The sequence below is a fragment of the Zingiber officinale genome, chromosome 1A (genome assembly GCF_018446385.1).
Source record: "Zingiber officinale cultivar Zhangliang chromosome 1A, Zo_v1.1, whole genome shotgun sequence".
NCBI classification, from domain to species: Eukaryota; Viridiplantae; Streptophyta; class Magnoliopsida; order Zingiberales; family Zingiberaceae; genus Zingiber; species Zingiber officinale.
In genome coordinates, this window is record NC_055987.1 from 90,584,967 (window position 1) to 90,610,658 (window position 25,692).

Genomic DNA, 25,692 nt, shown 5'->3' on the forward strand with positions numbered 1-25,692 from the left:
TGAAAACTAAAGTTTCTGTAATTTTCTGTAAAATTATTATTTTATATTTTTTTATGGGTAATTTTTCCGTAGAAGCGAAGCACAAGTGTCTCGGCACTTGTAGGCTTCGGCTACCGGAAAGATTTTTTCAAAAACGGCTTCATTTTGCCCTAAATCTGTTTGGGACAGTGGGCTTGGGTGCCATTAGATCGCAAAGGAGCAACTCACGATGGTTAGATCGTGGGTAGGGGTACTGCCCCTAACCCCGCAAGGGGATTTTCTCCGCGATTGCACCCGAAATCGCTAAAAATGAACCCGCCGGGAAGTTTTTTTCCGAAACGGCAATGTCTCGGCCCAAATCATTTTGGGACAGCGGGTTTAGGCGCTGTTGGATCGCAAAGGAACCCTCGCGATGGTTAGATCGCGGGTAGGGGCGCTGCCCCTGGGTCCCGCAAGGGAATCCGTTCTGCGATTGCGCCCGAAACCGCTAAACGGGACCGCCGGGAAATTTTACTCGTAAAAATTATAAAAATTATTTTTAAAATTATAGAAAATTATGAAAATATATAATTTTGAATTATATATTAATTTTGTGATAGTCATGGCCCAAAAACCCAATATGATTGGTTGTGTTGTAATTCATAATACGGCCTGCGTGCCGTTATGTGTTTGCGCGTGTTGTATGTTTTTATTTATTCGCAACCTGCGCGTCGTGCCTTCTCTTATATTCTTGTTGTAAATTAGATTTAGACTCGAATGTAACTCGAGTTTCAAATTGTAATGTACAAATTGGAGCGGTGGAGGGTCCACACGAGACGGAGTTCCGAGGCGGGCACGAGCAACACAAGGTGGTCAAAGGGAGGAGCTTGGAGAAGCTGTTGACCTTAGGTTGACCATTCGATCTTCTCATTGGCTTGAGAAGATCGTAGTAGGGCCATGACTAAATCACAAATATATTAATTAGTTAATTGCTTATGTATATGATGCATGTTTAATAAGTAATTAATTAATTAGTGTCTTACGATTAGATTAGATCTAAGTCGTGCACATGATGCACCCTTGCGATTAGATTAGATCTAAGTCGTGCACAAGATGCATCCTTTTCGATTAGATTAGATCTCGATCGAACCAACTCTAAATGCCTAACCGTGCCGTAATACCTATCACTACCTCGATCACATGTATTGTTGAATCTGCCAAAGCAGAGCAATACATATTATCTTGGTAGGGTACGGAGGGACAATCTTGGTCCCGCCTATCAGCGCATGGGTGAATACAAACTCAATTAGATTGAGTATTCCTAGTTACTCGGTTGGATCGAGTCAACTATAGGCATTCTTCCAATAGTTGGAATGATAGGTCAAAATCACATCTATATTAACTCTCGGGCGTATTAGCCAAAGCTAACTCGAGTTTTAATATAAATGCGGATATTGATTTTATAAACAAGAGTTGCATAGAGATGTAATTGGTAATAATTACCTACCGATCATACTAAGCCTTGGACGTATAAGCCAAAGCTAACTCAAGGATTAGTATGATGTGGATCTTGTCCCACAAGAATTATAGAATTCAGTGGGAGCATCATTTAATTAAAGGCCTAATTAAATGATTTTAAAAGAATATGATATTTATTTCTGCAAATTTTCTATTGTAGATAACCATGACGTCGAATACAAACTCTTTCTCCCTGCGTTCTGTCCTTAAGAAGGACAAGCTCAACGGAGCAAATTTCCTGGAGAATAGTTCTCACTCAGGAACGTAAACTGTACGTTCTGGAGCAGCCCATTCCGGAGGCTCCTCCTGCCACTGCCACGCGAGCTGACCGGGATGCTTACAAGAAGCATAAAGATGACGCATTAGATGTGTCCTGTCTTATGCTCGCAACCATGAACTCTGAGCTTCAGAAGCAACATGAGTTGATGGGCGCTTACGATATGGTTGAACATCTTTGTCACCTATATCAAGGACAAGCAAGGCACTGGAAGAGGAACTCCAAAGAATACCTGGAAGATCTTACGAAGAAGAGAAATAAGATTTCTACTTCAGGTATACATGTTATAGAAGTCAACCTCTCTATTTCTTCATCGTGGGTATTAGATACCGGATGTGCTTCGCACATTTGTACTAATGTACAAACGCTGAGAAATAGCAGGGCATTGACGAAGGGTGAGATAGACCTACGAGTAGGCAATGGAGCACGAGTTGCTGCTATTGCTGTAGGAACTTATCATCTATCTCTTCCCTCTGGGCTTGTACTAGAATTAGATGATTGTTATTATGTGCCTGCCTTGACTAAGAACATAATTTCAGTTTCTTGTTTGGACAAGAAAGGGTTCTCGTTTATAATAAAGAATAAATGTTGTTCTGTCTATTTAAACGATATGTTCTATTGTAGTGCACCTCTAATAAACGGACTCTATATTCTAGACCTTGAGAGCCCTATCTATAACATAAATACCAAAAGGTTCAAGTTAAATGACTTGAACCAAACCTACCTCTGGCACTGTCGCTTAGGTCATATAAATGACAAGCGCTTATCCCAGCTCCATAAGGATGGTATGCTGGACTCATTTGATTTTGAATCATATGAGGTATGCGAGTCATGCCTACGAGGCAAGATGACCAAGACTCCCTTTAGTGGGCACAGCGAGAGGGCGACTGATTTGTTAGGACTCATACATAGTAATGTATGTGGCCCTTTCAATGTCGCTGTTAGAGGCGGTTATAGGTACTTCATCACATTTACTGATGACTTCAGTAGATACGGTTATGTGTACTTAATGACACATAAGTCCGAATCCTTTGAAAAGTTCAAAGAATTCAAGAATGAAGTACAGAACCAGCTTGGCAAGAGTATTAAGATACTTCGATCCGATCGAGGTGGAGAATACCTTAGCCATGAGTTCCATGACTATCTAGCTGAGTGTGGGATTCTATCCCAACTCACTCCTCCTGGAACACCACAGTGGAATGGTGTATCCGAACGGAGGAATCGTACCTTATTAGATATGGTACGATCTATGATGAGTCACACAGATCTTCCGACATATCTATGGGGATATGCTCTAGATACGGCAGCTTTCATACTCAACCGAGTTCCATCAAAGGCCGTGATAAAGACACCATATAGGATATGGACTGGGAGAGATGCCCAGGTGTCTTTCATGAGGATTTGGGGTTGTGAGGCTTACGTTAGACGTCAAGTCTCAGACAAATTAGGACCCAAATCCGACAAGTGCTTTTTCATTGGATATCCCAAGGAAACTAAGGGATATAACTTCTACATTCCCAGTCAGCACAAGGTAGTTGTGGCAAAGACTGGGGTCTTTCTAGAAAGGGACTTTGTTTCTAGAAAGACTAGTGGGAGCACGTTCTATCTTGAAGAAGTTCAAGATGCGAATACTAGCACTGAAGCCTCGATGGAAGTTGAACTGGAACCACAAAGTGTTGTGGATGATGTTGTTCCACAAGGAGTTGAGGAACAACAACCAGTTCGAGTAGACAAACCTCTTCACAGATCTGATAGGGTACGTCGTCAGCCTGAGAGATACTCATTTCTCTTGTCTTACCATGATGACGTTATGCTCATAGAGGATGAGCCTACCACCTATCAGGAAGCTGTGATGAGACCAGATTCCGAGAAATGGCTAGAGGCCATGAGATCCGAAATGGAATCCATGTACACCAACCAAGTATGGACTTTGGTTGATCCACCTGAAGGGGTAAAACCCATTGGGTGCAAGTGGATCTTTAAGAGAAAGACTGACATGGATGAACTTATCTATAAGGGCCGCTTGGTAGCTAAAGGTTTCAAGCAGATTCATGGTATTGACTATGATGAAACCTTTTCTCCAGTAGCGATGTTTAAGTCCATTCGGATCATGCTTGCTATTGCAGCCTACCATGACTATGAGATATGGCAGATAGATGTCAAAACCGCGTTTCTGAATGGAAACCTGCTCGAGGATGTGTACATGACACAACCTGAGGGTTTTATAGATCCACAGCATACTAGCAGAGTGTGCAAGCTGCATAGGTCCATTTATGGACTAAAGCAAGCTTCTCGGAGCTGGAATCTTCGTTTCGATGATGCAATCAAACAGTTTGGTTTCATCAAGAACGAAGATGAGCCTTGTGTCTACAAGAAGGTTGTAGGAGATATAGTTGTCTTCCTCATATTGTATGTAGATGACATACTACTCATTGGGAATGACATCCCTATGCTTCAGTCTGTCAAGACCTGGCTAGGGAGTTGCTTCTCAATGAAGGACTTAGGTGAGGCATCCCGCATTCTAGGGATACAGATCTATAGGGATAGATCTAAGAGATTGCTTGGCCTAAGTCAGAGTACATACATTGACAAGGTACTCCTTCGGTTTGCCATGTAGAACTCCAAGAAGGGATTTCTGCCAATGTCACATGGCGTGAGTCTTTCGAAGACTCAAGGTCCCTCTTCTAGAGAGGAGAGAGACCGTATGGATCAGATCCCTTATGCCTCAGCCATAGGATCGATCATGTACGCCATGCTATGTACTCGACCTGATGTCTCGTATGCTTTGAGCATGACGAGCAGATACCAGTCAGATCGAGGTGAAAGTCACTGGATAGCGGTCAAGAATATTCTTAAGTACTTAAGAAGGACTAAAGAATATTTCTTGATATATAGAGGCAATGATGAGCTAGCTGTAAAGGGTTACAGTGATGCTAGCTTCCAGACCGACCAGGATGACTATAGATCGCAGTCGGGGTTCGTGTTTTGCTTAAATGGTGGTGCTGTGAGCTGGAAGAGTTCGAAGCAGGACACAGTAGCTGATTCTACAACAGAGGCCGAGTATATTGCTGCATCAGAGGCAGCAAAGGAGGCAGTTTGGATCCGCAAGTTCATCACTGAACTTGGGGTGGTTCCTAGCATCGCTGACCCAGTTGAGCTCTATTGTGACAACAATGGAGCTATAGCACAGGCGAAGGAACCTCGCTCACACCAGCGGACCAAGCACATACTACGGCGTTTCCATCTCATTCGAGAGATTATCGATAGAGGAGATGTGAAGATTTGCAGAGTACCTACAGAGGCTAACATCGCAGATCCCTTGACCAAGGCTTTGGCACAGAGAAAGCATGATGGTCACACTAGGTAATTAGGCCTTAGAGCCTATACTGATTGGCACTAGTGCTAGTGGGAGATTGTTAGTTAGAGCCCTAGAGCCAATCATTTGATGATTGTATGGACTCATTGTATCATATTCTTGTATATTAATAAAGGCATTTGTTTGGTTATTATACTTATTTGTATTAGTGCCAAATAGACTAAGTATAATAGCGTCATTGAGTAGAAGGTTCATACCTATATCAATCGATTAGTTGAATCGATAGTGAGATGATATAGGGAACACTACTCTAAATCATTCCTAGTCGAGTATTAACATTCAGGGACAATGTTAATACAATAAGACTAGCATGTAGGTCAGCTCGATGACTTGATCTCACAAGTCATGGATATAGAGATATCAAGCTGACACATGAGTATGCATTAGAGAATGTATACTGAATGACCCGCCATGAGAAAGTATCATTGATCGTTATATGAGTGTCATATACTTTCTCATGTGGCTATTAGTATGACTATTAGTCCTTAGACCTGAAGTCACCATGGATCCCTACATAAGGAGTTATGTACTTTGGTTTCGTCAAACGTCACCCGTAACTGGGTGGACTATAAAGGCGATTACTGGGTATGTAACGAATTATGCAGAGGGATGTGAGTGATGTAGATGGGATCTATCCCTCCTATATGACAGGAGTGACATCGATATTCTTGATAGAGTAAGACCACGAAGTGTATGGCCATACCCAAATGAGTCAATATGAGATATTGAGCTCATTTGATTGAGTGAGTCTACTTGGAGTTCAAGATTTAGATTGGTCAGAGGATGACACGGTCTATGCCTCACATTGATCAATCTAGATGTCTAGGATAGAAGGACACTTGTCATATATTGTGAGGAGTCACAATTAATAGTCACAAGGTGATGTTGGATCTCAACATTCTTGTAACTTGGGTAGCAATGATGTATTGCTAGATGCCGCTCATTACTTATGTTTCTAAAGGAGTTTAGAAACATTGCCAACGTTACAAGAACCTATTGGGTCACACACAAAGAACAAGTGGATGGAGATTGAGTTCATATGATGAACCAATTGGATTGGGTTCATATGATGAACCAATTGGATTCAAATTAGACTTATTGAGTTAGACTCAATTAGATTCAATTGTTGAATGAGTCTAATTTAGATTTTATTCATTGAGTCAATTTATATTAATGAATTGAGATTCATTAAATTAAAATTGACTTGAGTCAAAGGTTGGATTTAACTCAACAAGGAAGACAATTGGTCAAGTTTGACTTGACCAAGTAGAAGTTAAAACATCAAGTTTGACTTGATGTGTTGCCACATCATAAGGATGACTCATCCTTGCCACATCACATGCCACCTCATGGAGGTTACAACACTTCCCATTCCATTTAATGTGGCCGGCCACATTAAATGAGGGAGTTATGTGTGTGGCCGGCCACACTAAAGAGGGAATGGTTTTCATTTAGTGTGGATTGATGTGTGGTAATTATTCCATCTTCTTCCTAGCTTCTTCCTCCTCTTCTCTTGTGGTTGTCGTGGGTTCCAAGGGATGATGAAGGTGGTTGAGTGAATCCAAGAGCAAAGGAAGAGTGAAGGTCACAAAGGAAGGATACTACTAGTGAGTGTATAAGATTTCTTTTGTACCTTCTTCTTTTCTTCCTTTCCAATCCCATTCGAGAGCTCTAGAAAGTGCTAGCACACTTGGGGCTCTCTTCTCCATCCTTTGAGTGTGAGAGACACTCCTTGTTCGTGTGGATATCATTAGAGGAGTGTCTACGTTGACACTCTCGAGATCCGGCGTACCGTTGGACGAGCGGGACTTGCGAGGGCACGCATCAAAGGTATAAAGTGTTTTCTTTTGTAGATCTACTGTAGATCGTAGTTTATAACTCGTACTCGTGTTTTCGAAATTTTTTCTTTGCACAGATCCTACGGCTTTGGGTGATTCGGGGTTTCCGCGACGCGAAAAGCGGTTTTCGCGGCCCGAAGAACCCAACAAAAATACAACTCAAATGGTTACAATAACTAAAATGCGGAAACTAAAATTAAGAAAAGAAGACTAAAGGGACTCCTTTCTAATCCCAAGACTTCCATAGTCCTAGCATCACACATCATCTGCGCCACCTTGTCGCGTTCCTTTATCTGCAGTAAGAGGAAATGCAAACTATAAGCAAAATGCTTAGTAAGCGCTATCTAACTCACAAAATCTCGATCTGCATGTACATATATCTATAACATGACCTAACTGATTACTTAATGAAGACTACTCATGCTCATCTACTAATAAAAGAACAAGACATGCTGAGAAAATAGCTACTTATGCTCAGAAAATAGCAAAGAACAGTAAGCTAATCTAAATAACATGCTAGCATAAAAGAAAACTCAACTTGCTAATTTTAAAACAAAGTGAAACTTAGTTCATCTGTTCTAAACCTATTCTTTAATTCACTTGTTTAAAACTTATTCTTTAATACTTTATACTTATGTAAAACTTGCTTTACTTGTTCAAAAACTTATACTTATAATACTTCAAAATAATAATCAACTTCTTCTTGGGCCCGACAACTGTAATTGCTATGCGCGCATCCCTAACTAGACCTGAGATAGCTGGTCCCGAATCTAGTAGGGTTTACTAGGTTATCTAAACCTAGGGGCCGACTATGGGAGCCCAGCCCAAGGACTACTGAGAGTCCTGCATACTAGGTTATCTAAACCTAGGGACGACTATGGGAGCCCAACCCAAGGACAACTGAGAGTCCAGTACAGTGCCACTGATAAAAGTAAAATACTTGTTATCTTTTAATACTTCTAATATATAATGCCTTGGCATTTTAATAAGCACCTTGTGTGCCAAAATCCCTAAAGTCTTGACTTTGGGATCTACTTAAGGTCTTGGCCTCTTTCTTTCTTTTCTTTATCTGTCTTATACTTGTTAATACTTCTAAAAGAATTTAATAGAACTCTTATTTTTCCACTAGAATATATGGTTGTTTATTCTTGTTAAAAATAGCCAATGAAAACTAGAAAATCTACATATCATATAAGCTTAAAATACATCTAAAACTTGTTGGAATTAAAACCTTAAATCTTGCTACAACAGAGATAAAAGAAAGAGAGCAAAGAATGCATGCTACTCAATAATCTCTAGCTATTCCAAAGCTGTACAGTGTAATCCGGAAGCAAAGAAAACAAAGCAAACTAGCTACTCCTAACTTCTAGCCGTTCTAATGCTGTACAGAAAATCCAAAGCAAGGAAAACATTATAATTCAATACTACTCATGCTATTCTAGTAGTAAGGAAACTACACATGCTTAACTAATAACAAATAGGGAAAGTCTAACAACATGATAGAATATCAAAAAACTAAAATGCTAAACTGCTAGTAAAAACATGTATTGAATTTTAGTAAAATATGCATACCTACTTAACCGTACTTCTGCATTTAAGCTACAAAAACAAACCTACATGTTTTAGAAGAAAACTAACTCTAAATCGACAGTAGAAACAATAAGGTAACAACATAAAGAAAACTACATGCTAATCAACAATCTATGCCTTCTCATGTTCAGCTAAATAGACGAATTGCACAGCAACCCCAAGGGAGCTACTTGTGCCCCTTTTCTTTGCATAAAATCAAGTTGAACTTGATGTAAAACTTAAAACAAACCTATACAACAAATTCACAGCTTAATCTGTTAGCAAAGCAACCCAAATTCTCCAACGTGCTGCTAATAGGGTAGAATTACTACTGGAAACCTAAGTTTTGTAACTGTTCTTCATGCTTAACCTAAACTAATCCTTTTCTGTTCTTCCTTTTAACTCACGGCAGAAGACTTAAGTCATTTGGTGAATTAAACTTAACTCACGGCAGAAAGCTTAAGCAACAAATCTTACAGCTTAAATCCGAATTCTGTAAAACTCAAACCGTATACTAACCCTTTACAACCTATTCCTTATAGCATGTTTCAAAATAAACATCAATAAGATACAAGAATTTAAATCCTCAATTCGCGGCAGCAACATAAGGAAGCAAACCTTCTTAATAACATGATGCAAAAATCAAAAGGAAAAGGCTAACGGGAAATGAGAAAAATCTAAACAGCATGCTAAATCCATTCAAATCCCTTCTCCTCTTCTTTAACAAACGGAAACTGGAATCTGAAACTTCAATTCATGGCAGTAAATAAAGGAATCCGAAACTACTCATCACGGTGACAAATGAAATAAAGACTACTTGCTCAAAAGAACTAAACTATTTCATACTCAGATTTAACAAAGAAATTTCTAAATTGAAATACTAAACTACACTATCAATGGATCTAAAAACTGCATGTACAACCGGAAAACACACAACCTGCAGCCTATCCCAAAAACAGAACCATCTAAAGAGGTAGAGCCATCTAAAGAGAAAGGAATCCACACAAGAAGCCAACTTGAACCCGAACTACTCTATTGCAAACCACAAGAAACCAAAACTTCACCGTTCAAATCGCAACAACACAGCCCTAGGTTTCATCCAAAGCTTCGAAAACAAGAAAAGGAACAAGAATTAAACTTCGAAGCTATCCTACCGCAGGTGAGTAAGCGACTTACTTGGCTTCTTGGTCTCACAACCGGAGGAGGAGAACTTCTAGGGTTTCGGCTGGCCCGAGTTCCCGGCCCCTCTTGTGCCCACGGCTTCCCTTCGACGAGGGGGTCTTAAGGGGGTGAAGAACTCTCGGGACTTGCCCTTCGCCGGCCGCCGGAGAGGAGCTTAGCTCCGGCTTGTTTCTGCCCCAGCCCTGTTGTCGCGAGTGAGAGAAGAAGGAGAGGGTTTTTTTTTTTCGGTCACGGCCCAAATCAACATCCTCTTATTCCCCTTTTATAACCTAATACTTCTGTTACAGCTTAAGACTATTTCACTTCCTTCTTATTACGAAATTCCCGTTGGATCACCTGGTCAGCCGCGTTTGATCAAATCACACCATCGCTGGTTCGATTCCCCCGCAGCGCCCTTTTTCATTTTAATTTATTTTGATTTCCTAACTACGACTTAAGTACAATTTCGACCCTTATTTGATTAAGTAACAACTGCTAGCCCAGTTGGTTAGTTGGGTTTTGCTTGGGTCAGGGGTTGCCGGTTCGAGTCTCAGCTTGGACATTTTTTTTGTCACAACTTCTTTCTTTTGATAAAAATACCAAACGACCTCCAAAAATTCCATAAAAATACTCTAAAAATTTCTAAAAATCTCTAGAATTTTTCTAAAGTATTTATAAATATTTTAAAGCACTTTTAGGACTCCTAATGAGGAAAATTGGGTCGTTGCAATCCCCCATACCTTATAAAAAGTTCATCCTCGAACTTAGACTAATTCTGGATATTTCTATCTTATACTATCCTTTACTAGTGGTACTTCTTCGTTTCTTAATCTCTTAACTTCTCGGTCCTCTAGTATTCATCTCGCATCATACCCATTAGTGGTCTTTGGAAGACTTGATATCTTCTCTATCCTTTCTAAACATACTTTTGTATATTAATAAAGAAAACAGCAAAAACTCTTATCTGACTTAAGCACTTATAAGTAATCACTCTATAAAGAAAGCATAAAAGGAAACTTAAATACTTTCTTACTTGAAGACGGCAAAGATGGTGCTGATGTGTGATGTTGGAGAATGGGAACTGCTCTGATACCAACGGTAACGACCACCCTTCTTACTACTACTACACTCTAAGGATGACCGTTACTTAATTACTAACTCTACTTAACCGGTATGATTAAAAACCACATGGAAACCCCTTACCGAAAAATTTCGGCAGAGTCTCCCCTATACCGGTGACCATAATCATTAATACATAACATAGTATACATCAGCCACAGGCGGCTGGAACATTTATCAAACATCCACGCAGTTAAATAAGTATCAAACACACAAATATCTACTTACTAAACTGAACTCATCCTACATGCAATCTAAACAGAATAATCTCAAATGCATGAACTTAAAATACAACTCAAATGGTTACAATAACTAAAATGCGGAAACTAAAATTAAGAAAAGAAGACTAAAGGGACTCCTTTCTAATCCCAAGACTTCCATAGTCCTGGCATCACACATCATCTGCGCCACCTTGTCGCCTTCCTTTATCTGCAGTAAGAGGAAATGCAAACTATAAGCAAAATGCTTAGTAAGCGCTATCTAACTCACAAAATCTCGATATGCATGTACATATATCTATAACATGACCTAACTGATTACTTACTGAAGACTACTCATGCTCATCTACTAATAAAAGAACAAGACATGCTGAGAAAATAGCTACTCATGCTCAGAAAATAGCAAAGAACAGTAAGCTAATCTAAATAACATACTAGCAAAAAAGAAAACTCAACTTGCTGATTTTAAAACAATGTGAAACTTAGTTCATCTGTTCTAAACCTATTCTTTAATTCACTTGTTTAAAACTTATTCTTTAATACTTTATACTTATGTAAAACTTACTTTACTTGTTCAAAAACTTATACTTATAATACTTCAAAATAATAATCAACTTCTTCTTGGTCCCGGCAATTGTACTTGCTATGCGCGCATCCCTAACTAGACCCGAGATAGCTGGTCCCGAATCTAGTAGGGGTTTACTAGGTTATCTAAACCTAGGGACCGACTATGGGAGCCCAGCCCAAGGACTACTGAGAGTCCTGCATACTAGGTTATCTAAACCTATGGACGACTATGGGAGCCCAACCCAAGGACAACTGAGAGTCCAGTACAGTGCCACTGATAAAAGTAAAATACTTGTTATCTTTTAATACTTCTAATATATAATGCCTTGGCATTTTAATAAGCACCTTGTGTGCCAAAATCCCTAAAGTCTTGACTTTGGAATCTACTTAAGGCCTTGGCCTCTTTCTTTCTTTTCTTTATCTGTCTTATACTTGTTAATACTTCTAAAAGAATTTAATAGAACTCTTATTTTTCCACTAGAATATATGACTATTTATGCTTGTTAAAAATAGCCAATGAAAACTAGAAAATCTGCATATCATATAAGCTTAAACTACATCTAAAACTTGTTGAAATTAAAACCTTAAATCTTGCTACAACAGAGATAAAAGAAAGAGAGCAAAGAATGCATGCTACTCAATAATCTCTAGCTATTCCAAAGTTGTACAGTGTAATCCGAAAGCAAAGAAAACAAAGCAAACTAGCTACTCCTAACTTCTAGCCGTTCTAATGCTGTACAGAAAATCCAAAGCAAGGAAAACATTATAATTCAATACTACTCATGCTATTCTAGTAGTAAGGAAACTACACATGCTTAACTAATAACAAATAGGGAAAGTCTAACAACATGATAGAATATATCAAAAAACTGAAATGCTAAACTGCTAGTAAAAACATGTATTGAATTTTAGTAAAATATGCATACCTACTTAACCGTACTTCTGCATTTAAGCTACAAAAACAAACCTACATGTTTTAGAAGAAAACCAACTCTAAATCGACAGTAGCAACAATAAGGTAACAACATAAAGAAAACTACATGCTAATCAACAATCTATGCCTTCTCATGTTCAGCTAAATAGCCGAATTGCACAGCAACCCCAAGGGAGCTGCTTGTGCCCCTTTTCTTTGCATAAAATCAAGTTGAACTTGATGTAAAACTTAAAACAAACCTGTACAACAAATTCACAGCTTAATCTTTTTGCAAAGCAACCCAAATTCTCCAACGTGCTGCTAATAGGGTAGAATTACTACTGGAAACCTAAGTTTTGTAACTGTTCTTCATGCTTAACCTAAACTAATCCTCTTCTGTTCTTCCTTTTAACTCACGGTAGAAGACTTAAGTTATTTGGTGAATTAAACTTAACTCACGGCAGAAAGCTTAAGCAACAAATCTTACAGCTTAAATCCGAATTCTGTAAAACTCAAACCGTATACTAACCCTTTACAACCTATTCCTTACAGCATGTTTCAAAATAAACATCAAGAAGATACAAGAATTTAAATCTTCAATTCGCGGCAGCAACATAAGGAAGCAAACCTTCTTAATAACATGATGCAAAAATCAAAAGGAAAAGGCTAACGGGAAATGAGAAAAATCTAAACAGCATGCTAAATCCATTCAAATCCCTTCTCCTCTTCTTTAACAAACGGAAACTGGAATCTGAAACTTCAATTCATGGCAGTAAATAAAGGAATCCGAAACTACTCATCACGGTGACAAATGAAATAAAGACTACTTGCTCAAAAGAACTAAACTATTTCATACTCAGATTTAACAAAGAAATTTCTAAATTGAAATACTAAACTACACTATCAATGGATCTAAAAACTGCATGTACAACCGGAAAACACACAACCTGCAGCCTATCCCAAAAACAGAACCATCTAAAGAGGTAGAGCCATCTAAAGAGAAAGGAATCTGTTAGGATCGATGGTCGCGGCTAGAGAGGGGGGTGTGAATAGCCGACCCCAAATCTTCGTTTCTTTCTACAAGTTGACGTTAGCGCAGCGGAAAATAAAACAAAGAAACAAAGACAAGAAGATCAAACCTCAACACGCAGCGATGTAACGAGGTTTGGAGATAAACTCCTACTCCTCGGCATGTCCGTAAGGTGGACGAAGTCTACCAAAATGTCGGTGGATGAGACCCCGGAGAACCGGCTAATGAACACTCCTTCTGGGTGGAGAAACCTCGCCACAAACTTTGCAACAGCAAGCAGAAGTACAAGTACAGCAAGAAGCTAAGAACATAAATATAACAACACTAGCTTGCCTTCTTCTCTTCGACTGGATGAAGGAGCAGCTTCACAAGATGCCTACAACAGCAGGAACCAGCCGATGAAGCTCACACGAAGCTTCAAGCAGAAGCGAGCTCAACAAAGCTCAAATCACAGCAGTGAAGAAGAAGAAGCAGAAGCTTCGAACCAGGAAAAAAGTATCTTGTAGCAGCCCTCGATCTCCTTTATATAGCCTGAACCTGCAACTGCAGCAAAGCAGACAGCGAAGAAGACGGAGATACCCGTTGAATCTCAACGGATATACCTGGACCGATCAGGCTCCACCCTGATCGGTCCGAGACCTCCCTGATCGGTCTTGGGGACCGATCAGGACCTATGCTGATCGGTCCCCAGACCGATCAACACTCTTCACAGAGAACTCGCCCAACTCTCTGATCGTCTCCTGATCGGTCTGTGGACCGATCAGGGTTCATGCGGATCGGTCCACAGACCGATCCCCTCCTTTTCTCTTTGCCTTCTGTTCGCTTTCTGATCGGTCTACAGACCGATCAGATACCATACAGTAGCATACTGTTTGGTTACTGATCGGTCACCAGACCGATCAGATAACCCAGTGTATCACTGGATCGATCCACTGATCGATCTAGCTCTTGCTTTTTGCCCAAACCAAGTCCCACGCCTTCCAAACCAATATCCGGTCAACCTTGACTTATTGGTATCTCATGCTTAGCATCTGGTCACTCCCTTGACCTGCTAAGGCTCCCTACTAAGTGTCCGGTCAATCCCTTTGACCCACTTAGACTTTTCTCTTCGTGCCAAGTATCCGGTCACTCCCTTGACCTACTTGACCTTCACAACACCAGATGTCCGATCAGCCTTGATCCATCTGAATTTTTCCTTGCCCGGCTTTACTCACCAGGACTTCCCAACTGCCTGGCTTCACTCACCAGGACTTTCCCCAACTGCCTGGCTTCACTCACCAGGACTTTCACCTGGCTTCACTCACCAGGATTTCCAATCTGCCTGGCTTCACTCACCAGGACTTTTCCGTCTGCCTGGCTTCACTCACCAGGACTTTCTATCTGCCTTCCTGGTCTAGAGAACGAGCTACCGAGCCCTCTCTGACCTAGTCCGGAGAACGAGCTACCGAGCCCTCTCCGACTTCGTCCGGTCCAGAGAACGAGCTACCAAGCCCTCTCTGACCTAGTCCGGAGAACGAGCTACCGAGCCCTCTCCGACTTCCACATCCGGTCCAGAGAACGAGCTACCGAGCCCTCTCTGACCATAGTCCGGAGAACGAGCTACCAAGCCCTCTCCGACTTCCACATGCCAAGTTCCCATACTTGGACTTCTCCGTGCCAAGTCTCCATACTTGGACTTTCTCCCGTGTCAAGCTCCCTGCTTGGACTTTTCCCGTGCCAAGCTCCCTGTTTGGACTTTTCCGTGCCAAGTCAACTCACCTCGGGTCAACCAGGTCAACCTTGACCAAAGGTTGCACCAACAACCTCCCAAGTTTCTGTTCTTGTCAAACATCAAGATACAACTTGAGTCAGGTCAACTCGAGTCAGGTCAACCAGGTCAACCTTGACCTAAGGTTGCACCAACAATCTCCCATCAAAATACAACTCTTCTGTTCTCGTCAAACATCAAAATACAACTCGAGTCATGTCAACTCGAGTCGGGTCAACCAGGTCAACCTTGACCAAGGTTGCACCAACAGAATCCACACAAGAAGCCAACTTGAACCCGAACTACTCTATTGCAAACCACAAGAAACCAAAGCTTCACCGTTTAAATCGCAACAACACAGCCCTAGGTTTCATCCAAAGCTTCGGGAACAAGAAAAGGAACAAGAATTAAACTTCGAAGCTATCCTACCGCAGGTGAGTAAGCGACTTACTTGGCTTCTTGGTCTCACAACCGGAGGAGGAGAACTTCTAGGGTTTCGGCTGGCTCGAGTTCCCGGCCCCTCTTGTGCCCACGGCTTCCCTTCGACGAGGGGATCTTAAGGGGGTGAAGAACTCTCGGGACTTGTCCTTCGCCGGCCGCCGGAGAGGAGCTTAGCTCCGGCTTGTTTCTGCCCGATCCCTGTTGTTGCGAGCGAGAGAAGGAGAGGGTTTTTTTTTTTCCGGTCACGGGCCGAATCAACATCCTCTTATTCCCCTTTTATAACCTAATACTTCTGTTACAGCTTAAGACTATTTCACTTCATTCTTATTACAAAATTCCCGTTGGATCACCTTGTCAGCCGCGTTTGATCAAATCAAACCGTCGCTGGTTCGATTCCCCCGCAGCGCCCTTTTTCATTTTAATTAATTTCGATTTCCTAACTACGGCTTAAGTACAATTCCGACCCTTATTTGATTAAGTAACAACTGCTAGCCCAGTTGGTTAGGTAGGTTTTGCTTGGGTCAGGGGTTGCCAGTTCGAACTTCGGCTTGGACATTTTTTTGTCACAACTTCTTTCTTTTGGTAAAAATACCAAACGACCTCCAAAAATTTCATAAAAATACTCTAAAAATTTCTAAAAATCTTTAGAATTTTTCTAAAGTATTTCTAAATATTTTAAAGTACTTTTAGGACTCCTAATGAGGAAAATTAGGTCGTTACACACTGGATGGATAAATCAATCACCGGAAGAGTCTTTTTAAATAGATTATTTTATTTTAGTGGTAGATATTGTTGTTGGGCAATTGAAGAGTAGGTTTGAATAATTACAATATTTTGAATCTATATTTGGGTTCTTGTATGATGTTACAAAATTAGTTTCATTGGATGATGATGAATTGATGAGTTCTAGTGTAAATCTTGAAAATACTTTAAGAAATGGTGTCACTTATGATATTGATGCAAAATATATATTTTTAGAACTACAAGTTTTGCAAGTAATGTTACTAAGTGAATCTTATGAAACAATAAAAAATGCTCTTCCATTCAAATATTAGAGTTTTAAAAATAATGGATATATTTCTAAATGTAATGATTTCTTATAGAATATTATTAATAATACCTATGAAAGAAGTTTTTCAAACTTTAAATTAATAAAATCTTATTTACGGACCACAATGACTCAAGATATGCTAAATAGATTAGCAATTTTATGCATTGAAAAAATATTTTGAAAACATTGAATATGATACTATTATTGATGATTTTACTTATAAAAGTGCATCACAAAGACACTTTAAATGAGTTATTTCTGGGGGGGGGGGGGTGTTTGTAGTTGTATATATTCTATGATGGATGATATAGAAGTTTCTTTTTAGAAGTAGTGCTTAGAAGATAAAATTGGACATAATTATAGTTTTGCCTAGGCCTTTAAACAACAAAGACCAACTCTGTGCATACGATGCCCATTCGACCATTGATATGCTCTCAAAGTTGCTAATCTCACATTTGAAAACAAGTGCTCCAAAGTTTCCATTTCCGTGTTGCAAAGGTCATAAGCTCATAGAGACTGGATGTCTCTTGGAGAGTGATGTGGTCCTGAGTAAGAGGTACATCCTTCACCCCTAACCACATTGTCATGTAATTCAATAAGAAAGTATTATTTTATACCGCGAGTTCCTTGATCTCATTGTCATAAAATTAATTGCAAGGTGTAAGTGAACTAATATTTGTTTTAAGAGCTAAAATATCTTTCTTTAATCCCTTGTTCTTACTTATCCAAAGATTTATTCAAGGAATTAATGAGATAAACTAAATCATTTTAATAAGAAGAGTTTGCATCACCTATCAAGTTGCCTAAGTAATAAGAATTTGCTCCCTCTTTACTCAAGATCTCTTCTTCTTCCTTGGATGATGTTGGTAGGGTTCTATCATTAATAGTAATTTCTACATAACTTATAAACTTCTTTTTCTTCCTCTAATGAAGAGGTATCATCCCTAGTAGCTTTTAAGACCATCTTCTTCTTCTTCGGCAAATTTTCAAAGGGTGCACATCAAATTTGGTTTTACCCAAAATGTGCACCTAAGTTTCATTCTTACCAAAAGACACACTTGGTTCCAATTTTACTCCTCTAACAACTATTCAATTTTTTTTCTTCTCTTTTCTTTCTCATTTGCATCTAACATTTAATTAATCTCTTCTCTTCCTCTCTCCTAATTTTCCTCTCTTCTTTTCCCTCTAAAATTAATTTAAGCACTCTAAATTTGTTTATTTTTATTTTTAAAACTTTAATAAAACATATAAAAGGAAATTAATAAAACATCAAAAAGATTTTTTTTCTATTTTTTGATATCTAATTATAAAATAATAATAAAATAAAGCTAATTTCAACTCGTATGTCGTACTATGGGTGCATCAAATTACAATTAAAGTTACCGAACTCCTCTACAAAAATTACTTTGGTGCTAGTCTAGTAAAGAGATGACTCGAGTCATCTCTCACAAGGAATATAATGATAGAGTAATAACTTAGTATTGAATGTTATTACTTTTAGATTTTTGATATGAAAACAGGTAGGGATGTAAATGAACCAAGCCGCTTATGAGCTATTCAAAACTCGATTTGATAAAAGCTCGTTTGAGCTCATTTAATAAGGCTCGTTAAGATAAGCAAATCAAACTCATGCTTCACAATATTCGACTCGTTAGCTTGTGAACATGTTCGTTAAGCTCATGAATCAACTTTTAAATAAAAAAATAATAGTTTTGATATTAAATTTATAGATTTTCTTTATTAGAATATAATTATAAATTTTATTAAGAATATTATAATTTTTTTTCTAAATATATAATTTAATTTTTAATGAATATTTAAATTTATAATTTATATTTATTAAGCTCATTTAGGCTGGATAAAAACTTGAATAAGCTCGTGAGCTATGAATATATTCGTTAAATAAAGCTCGAGTTCGACTCGATTATAAACGAGTCAAACTCAAATATTTAAAAGTTCAGCTCGGGTCGGCTCGATTACACCTCTAGAAACAAGGGGGTTTGGATTTTGAAATTAAACCTAACAACTGAAAAACAGTGCAAGTAATAAAATTAACCTTAATAAAAGAAAGACCATGCATGAAAGGAAACATAATCTAACCTAAACTATGCTTGCAAAAGTTAAAAGAAACATGAGCATTAAAAAACCTAATCTAATCCAACCTAATTGCATCTAAATAAAAACACAAACATAACTAACATTCAAATAAACTAAATCATGACAAGAATAAACATTGCAAGAAGTTTAACAAACTAAACATGACAACTAAAATAATAAGTCATTCAGAAATTTCATCAAACATGTTGCAAGCATTTTTCAAATTGAACCAAGTATATGAAATCTAAAACATGGGAGATCAAATTGGTACAAGCATTCAACATCCAACACTTAGCAATCAACCATAAACACAAACAACCCAAGGAAAGAATCAATCCAACACGTCGGAGCTTCTCTTGTGGATGGATGGAGATCAGCCCTTCCTCTTCTAACTCGAGGAGGAAGGGGGCTTCCTGATGCGAGGGGGCTGCTCTCTCCTCTTCTAACCCGAAGAGGAGAGTGGAAGAGGGATGTAGATTCGTCGGAGAGCTCTCCTCTTCTAACCCAAAGAGAAGAGTGGACTGCTGGATGTGGAGACGAAGTGACATACTCCTCTTCTAACCCAAAGAGGAGGATGGAGCTTGGAGACGGTCATGAGGTTGAGGGAGGAGAAGAGGAGCTTCGCGGTGGTGTCAGGCTGATGTCCGTCGAAGGCATCGGGTTTTGCGAGATTCCTGTGAGAAGGGGCACGGAGAGGAAGATGGTGAGATGGAGAGGATGAGGAGGTGAGGGAGAGCTCCGGCCAGTGTATGTGAAGAGGTGGGTCGCTGGCCGTGAGATGAGGAGGTGGAAGTTTTGGCGTGCGGGAGGTCAGAATCGTGTGATGGCTTTGCGCTTTAGATGACGAAGAGTTTTTAATAATCAAGAGTGGTCCAGATTAAATTAATTAAGGCTGGCTTCTTTCTTTTATCCAATAATTCATATTATTTCAGATCTAACTCAAGGCAGGATATTTAGATATAAATGAAAAACTAACCTCTCTTTATATATAGATCAATGGTTCATATTAATTTAATTTAATCTTCTCTATTTGACTTCTAAATCAAGTTAATTTGATCCGACTTAACTCTAATCCATGGCTCTTTGAATTTTCTATAAACCATATTAAAAACATGAGATTTAACTTCATAATTATAGAAAATTTATAATTAAATTCAAAATAAATTCATACTCATAAAACATGATATAAATACTAAATTTAGCATATGAGATGGTACATATATCAAGTATAAAAATCAAAATAATGTATAAAAATACTAATTATCAGTCATCAGAAACCAACACCCAAGCTTAAATATTAAAATTACGATGGTGCTAATTTCTGAAAACCAGCATCACAGTATCATAAATGTTTTAAATCATTTTGATCATTATTAGGAGGGCCTTAAAATAGTAAAAAGAAGGGAGAAAAATTAGGAGAGAGGAAAGAGAAGAGATTAATTAAATGTTACATGTAAATGAGAAAGGAAAGAGAAGAGAAAAAGTGAATAGTTGTCAGAAAGTAAAATTGAAATCAAATGGACCTTTTGGGGAGAATGAAACTTAGGTGTACCTTTTGGGCAAAACCATACTTGAAGTGCGCCCTTTGGGAATTTGCCACCTCTTCTTCTTCTTCTCTTCCTTTGGTTTCTCTTTTATTCTTTTCTTTCTTCAATTTAGGACATTAGTCTCTCACATGTACGTCTTCACAATTGTAGAATGTAACAACCCTTCTCTTATTTACTCTTATCCTATTGTTCCTTAGAAACTTGTTCAAGTTACTCCTATTAGATGGGTAATACTCCGATTCTGAGATTCTGGTTAACTATGGCTTAAAAGGTTAGATGGTATAGCCATATCATCAAGGTGCACTTTCCTTTTCGGAAGTCAAACTTAAGAACTCCAAAGTTAAGCGTGCTTAGCTTAGAGAAATCTGAGAATGGGTGACCTCCTGGGAAGTTTTTCAGGGTGCGTGCGAGTGAGGCAAAGCACGCTGAAAAAATCTCTGATGGTCTGTGGAGCTAGTCGTCAACCCGATGGGCAATTCTAGTGGCGTTCTCGGTTCAGTTCGGTCCGGGTAGGGCCCGCCCGGGCCGGAGCATTACAGATAGTATCAGAGCACCCTTGCGACCGTGAGTGCGCTTGTGGCAGGAGCACCCAGGGCACCACCTAGCGAGGGAGATTCTGGAATTTGTCTGTGATGTGATTTGTGGTTACACAACGAGGGTGTTGTGCCTTTAAGTGGGGGTGATTGTAATATCCCAGTTCTGAGATTCTGGTTAAGTATGGCTTAAAAGATTAGATGGTACTATCCATATCACCAAGGTGCACCTTCCTTTTTGGAAGGCCAAACTTAAGAACTCCAAAGTTAAGCGTGCTTGGTTTGGAGAAACATAAGGATGGGTGACCTCCTGAGAAGTTTCCCAGGGTGCGTGCGAGTGAGGACAAACCACGCTGAAATGTCCTCCGGTGGTCTGTGGAGCTAGTCGTCAACCCGATGGGTAATTCTGGTGGCGTTCCCGGTTAGGTTCGGGTGGGGCCTGCCCGAGCCAGGGCGTTGCATGTTATTTGTCATTTTATACATATTTTTTATGCATTTCAAAGCATTTCTTGATTACATTCTATGATGTTGCATCCTATTTTATCATTATTTCAGCATTATTGTTCCCTTTGTCGAAGATCTTATCTTTGCCATTTTCTTATTGATAGGATGTGATTCGAAGAGGATACAGACACAAAACACACCTCAAAGTTTCATCAAGAAGAGGTAAAGGCTAGTCGTGACTCCCTAGAGTTCGAAACCAAGCCATGGTCATGCCCCCTGGCATGACCATGTCTCCTACATCCAAGTGTGATGTGCCGTCTAGAGCCCAAAAGGTGCACAACTGTATGGATCTATATAGTCGTGCCTCCCATGCTGTGAAGAAGATTTGACTTGCTTGTGCCCCATGGCACGGTTGTGTCTCTCAACAGGTAAAAAAGCAAACCTAGCAAAAGCTAATAGGGAGGTGGTCATGTGGATCTACACGGCCGCAGCTCCCTTGACCTGAAGAACAAGGACACAGCCGTGCCTAGAGGCACAGTCGTGCCTTCTCTAGCCAGAATTTCAAGACAAGGTCGTGTCCAGGGACATGATCATGCTTCCTAAGATCTAAACTATCGAGACTCGGCCGTGACAAGTTGGCATGGTCATGACACGACCCATGTCTCATGTGGTTGTGCCTTGCCTATAAATAGGGGAGTTCTTCTCCCTTTGAGGGGAGGAGAGAGTTTCCTCTTGGGGAGACTCAAGGGTCAAGATTCGTGCTTTATCTATGCCACACTCGATGGTCCGAGGCCATTTTCGATGTCTCCATCTTCTCTGGATGCAAGGATTGGATCGGAAGACATGAAATCACACTTGGATAAGCTTTCCTTCTCTCTTCTCTCATAAATTACTTAGGAAGCTTATAATCTTAATGCCTTTGGATTCAATTATCCTTGTCATGGAGTAGATCTACTTGTTCTAGGATTAAGGGAGTAATTATAATATAAGATTGATATGAACTCTATGGATTTGTCAATTTCCCTTCTAATGACATGTTTATGCCTTGTATCCATTTGATTAAATATGTGTGTATTGTGTTTCTTTCTAATTTATATGTTTAATTGATTGGATATATAGATCACTCATAGTGTAGAAGGGATGCCCTAAATCATATGCCCGGGGGCCCTATGACAGGTGGTATCCCTTTAATCAGACTTTCAAGGGCATCGCCTTGAAAGAGAGGGTGATTCTCTACACAAAAGATCCTAATTTGGCTTAATGGATTGTTTTTTATTCTATGTTAATAGGTGTATTGTATTATATAGGATCGTATGACTATGGAGCCCTATGTGACAAAGGGTAATCGTTTAACCGAACATCCTAGGTCATCTCTACTACTTAGGGGCATCGGGTAATCAAGGGAGCAACACTCCGACATGGCCATCACGAAGGAGTGTCAGGATTTAGTTAGACTTCGTATATAGCATAAGGATAGAGGATAGGAGATGACTAATCCATAACACATTAATTAATATTACAATGAAACTAAACCCCTAGAACACTCACCTTGACCTATTTTCCTCAAAACTCTCTATCTCTCTCTCTTTCATTTTCTTAACTTTAGTTCGTAGAACTTCACCAATATTTCGATCGTCTAGCTAGCTAGCTATGTGAATCCACTAGTGCTCATTAATCCTCGTGGGATCGTTATTTTTATTATTGACGATGTAACCGTGCACTTGTAGAAATGTAACAGAAAGCAAATTAGTATAATATTTTTCTAAAATAAAGATTTAGATACTTGAACTATATATAAATAAAAAATATTTTATGTATTTATAAATATTTATATTTGTATAAAATTATTTTATATTGTTAATGCGTAAAAGTAAATATTTATTGAAAACTCAAGTATACTAATGTAACTATAATTCTAGTACATAAACCAATACTAAACTATTTATGATTAAATCAAAGTAGTGAGTCTTTGATTGGGAAATCACCAATGCAACCTATAAGTATTATGCGACAACCTTGTCTAGATAGTCATGTATGTAGGATTGAAAAATATGCTTTTTGGGGATAGCACTCATGGTTTTTCATCTTTATTGTAAAGCAGTAGAGAAAATGCAGTGAAAGTAAAAATAATGCTAACAGTTTCTTTTACTTGGTTCGGAGCTTATGACGACTCTAACTCTAAGGCTAACCCTTGTTGAGTGTCTACGTTAGGCAATTCACTAATAGCTCGAAGAATTATAGAGTAAATTTGAATTATAAAGCAAATGCAAATATTAAATTTACTAACAAATTTTAAATATGTAGAGCTTTGGTGTTGGTTGTCGAATTAGTGTTTAGTCATCGTGGCGAGCTTTTCAGAGCAGCATACAAGTCATAACTCATAGCGAATGACTTGTACTTTGTGCCTGCCAAACATTACTTTTCTAAAGTGTTGAGGGCACCTCCAACTTCGTCTGAGGTGCCTCCAAATGTAAATTTAATCCCATGCACTTTAGACTCGATAACCTCCATACACTACGATTTCTATTCGCGTGAAGGCACTTTCCAGGCTCTTCGAGGTGCCTCCAATGCACCCCAGGGTGCCTCCCTGTAGCGAGAATTTTATCCTCAAAGTTAGGTAAGGTTTCTTCTAAGATTTCGGTTCAATTTTGGTTATTAAAGCTATTTGACTTAAGTTTCTATATGATAATCAAGTTCTAACTCCTAGAGTTGGATCACCCAAAATTTGATCATTTGGGTTATTAGATCTTAATCTAGTTGTTCTTACTTCAGGATTAATAATTGGTTCTTCTATTTCACTTATGTTAGATTGAGGTATAGGTTCATCATGTTCCAAATTTCTAACACTTTGTTCATGGTTAATGTTCTTAGGTTGATTGTTTTCTTCATCAAAGATAATATTAGTTGTTTCTTTAACTTCCTGAGTATTTTTATTATAGACTCTATAGGCTCTACTAGATGAGGAATAGCCTAGAAAAATTTAAATTATTGACTTAGATGTAAATTTTCCTAAGTAGTCTTTAGTATTTGATATATGAACTTTACATCCAAATACTTTTAGGTAGTTTAAATTTGGTATTTTATTATGATAAATTTCATAGGGAGTTTTATTATAAAATTTATTGATTGAAATTGTATTTAGAATGTAGCATGTAATGTTTTTGCCTTCAGTGCAAAATTGGTTGGGTATGCTGTATTTATTTAGCATTGATCTAGTTGTTTCTTGTAAGGTTCTATTTTTTCTTTCAACTAAATCATTTGTTGAGGAGTTTTGAGGCATGAAAATTCATGACGGTACCTATTTATTTGACAAAATTTAGTAAACTTATGATTTTCAAATCCCCCCCCCCCCGGTCACTTCTTATTCTTTTAATTTTAATATCTTTTTCATTTTTTATTAATTTATAAACATTATTAAACATTTCAAATGTTTCATCTTTAGTGTTTAAGAATTTTACCCAGGTATATCTTGAGTGGTTATCAATTATTACAAAACAATACCAATTTTTACCTAGTGACTTAGCTCTATGTGAATCAAACAGGTCTAAGTGAAGGAGTTCAATTATAGAGTTAGTTCGATTTTGTAACAACCCAAATTTCATTGTTTGGAGTTCTAAAAGTGCTTGTAAATATTTAGAAATGCTTTAGGAATATTCTAGAGATTTTTAGGAATTTTTAGAGTATTTTTATGAAATTTTGAGAGTTCGTTTAGTATTTTTACCAAAAGAAAGAAGTTGCAAAAAAATAAAGAGGTTCGAACCCGCGACCTCCGACCCGATCCAAGACTTAAGCGAAGCGCAATAGCCAAGTGCTCAAGTAGGTGTTTCTTGATCAAAGTGATGGAGAAATAAATTTAAGCAACAACCGAAACTGAGAATACCCATTGGTATAGAAAGGAATCGGGTTATTTCCTCACGACCAAAACCCTCTCATCCTCTCCTCCCTCGCGTGCAACAACGCTGCTCGGGCGAAAACGAAGCCGAAGCTAGGGCTTTATCTCCAGCGGCCGGCCAAGGGGTAATTTCCGTGAGCTCTTCACAGATTCGAGACCCTCTCGTCGAGGAGAACCCGTAGGCACAAAGAAGAGGCCGAGATTTCAAGCCTCTAAAACCCTAGAAGCTTCTCCTCTCAGCTGTAAGTTCAAGAACACATAGGTAAGTGCTCTCGCCTGTAGTAGGAGTAGTTTTCGGATCATTGTTTCCTTCTTTAGTTTGAGTTTTTTAACAGACAATTAATAGAAGTCTAATTCCAGTAAGTTTAGATTTTCTTTTGCTATTTATAGGGTACG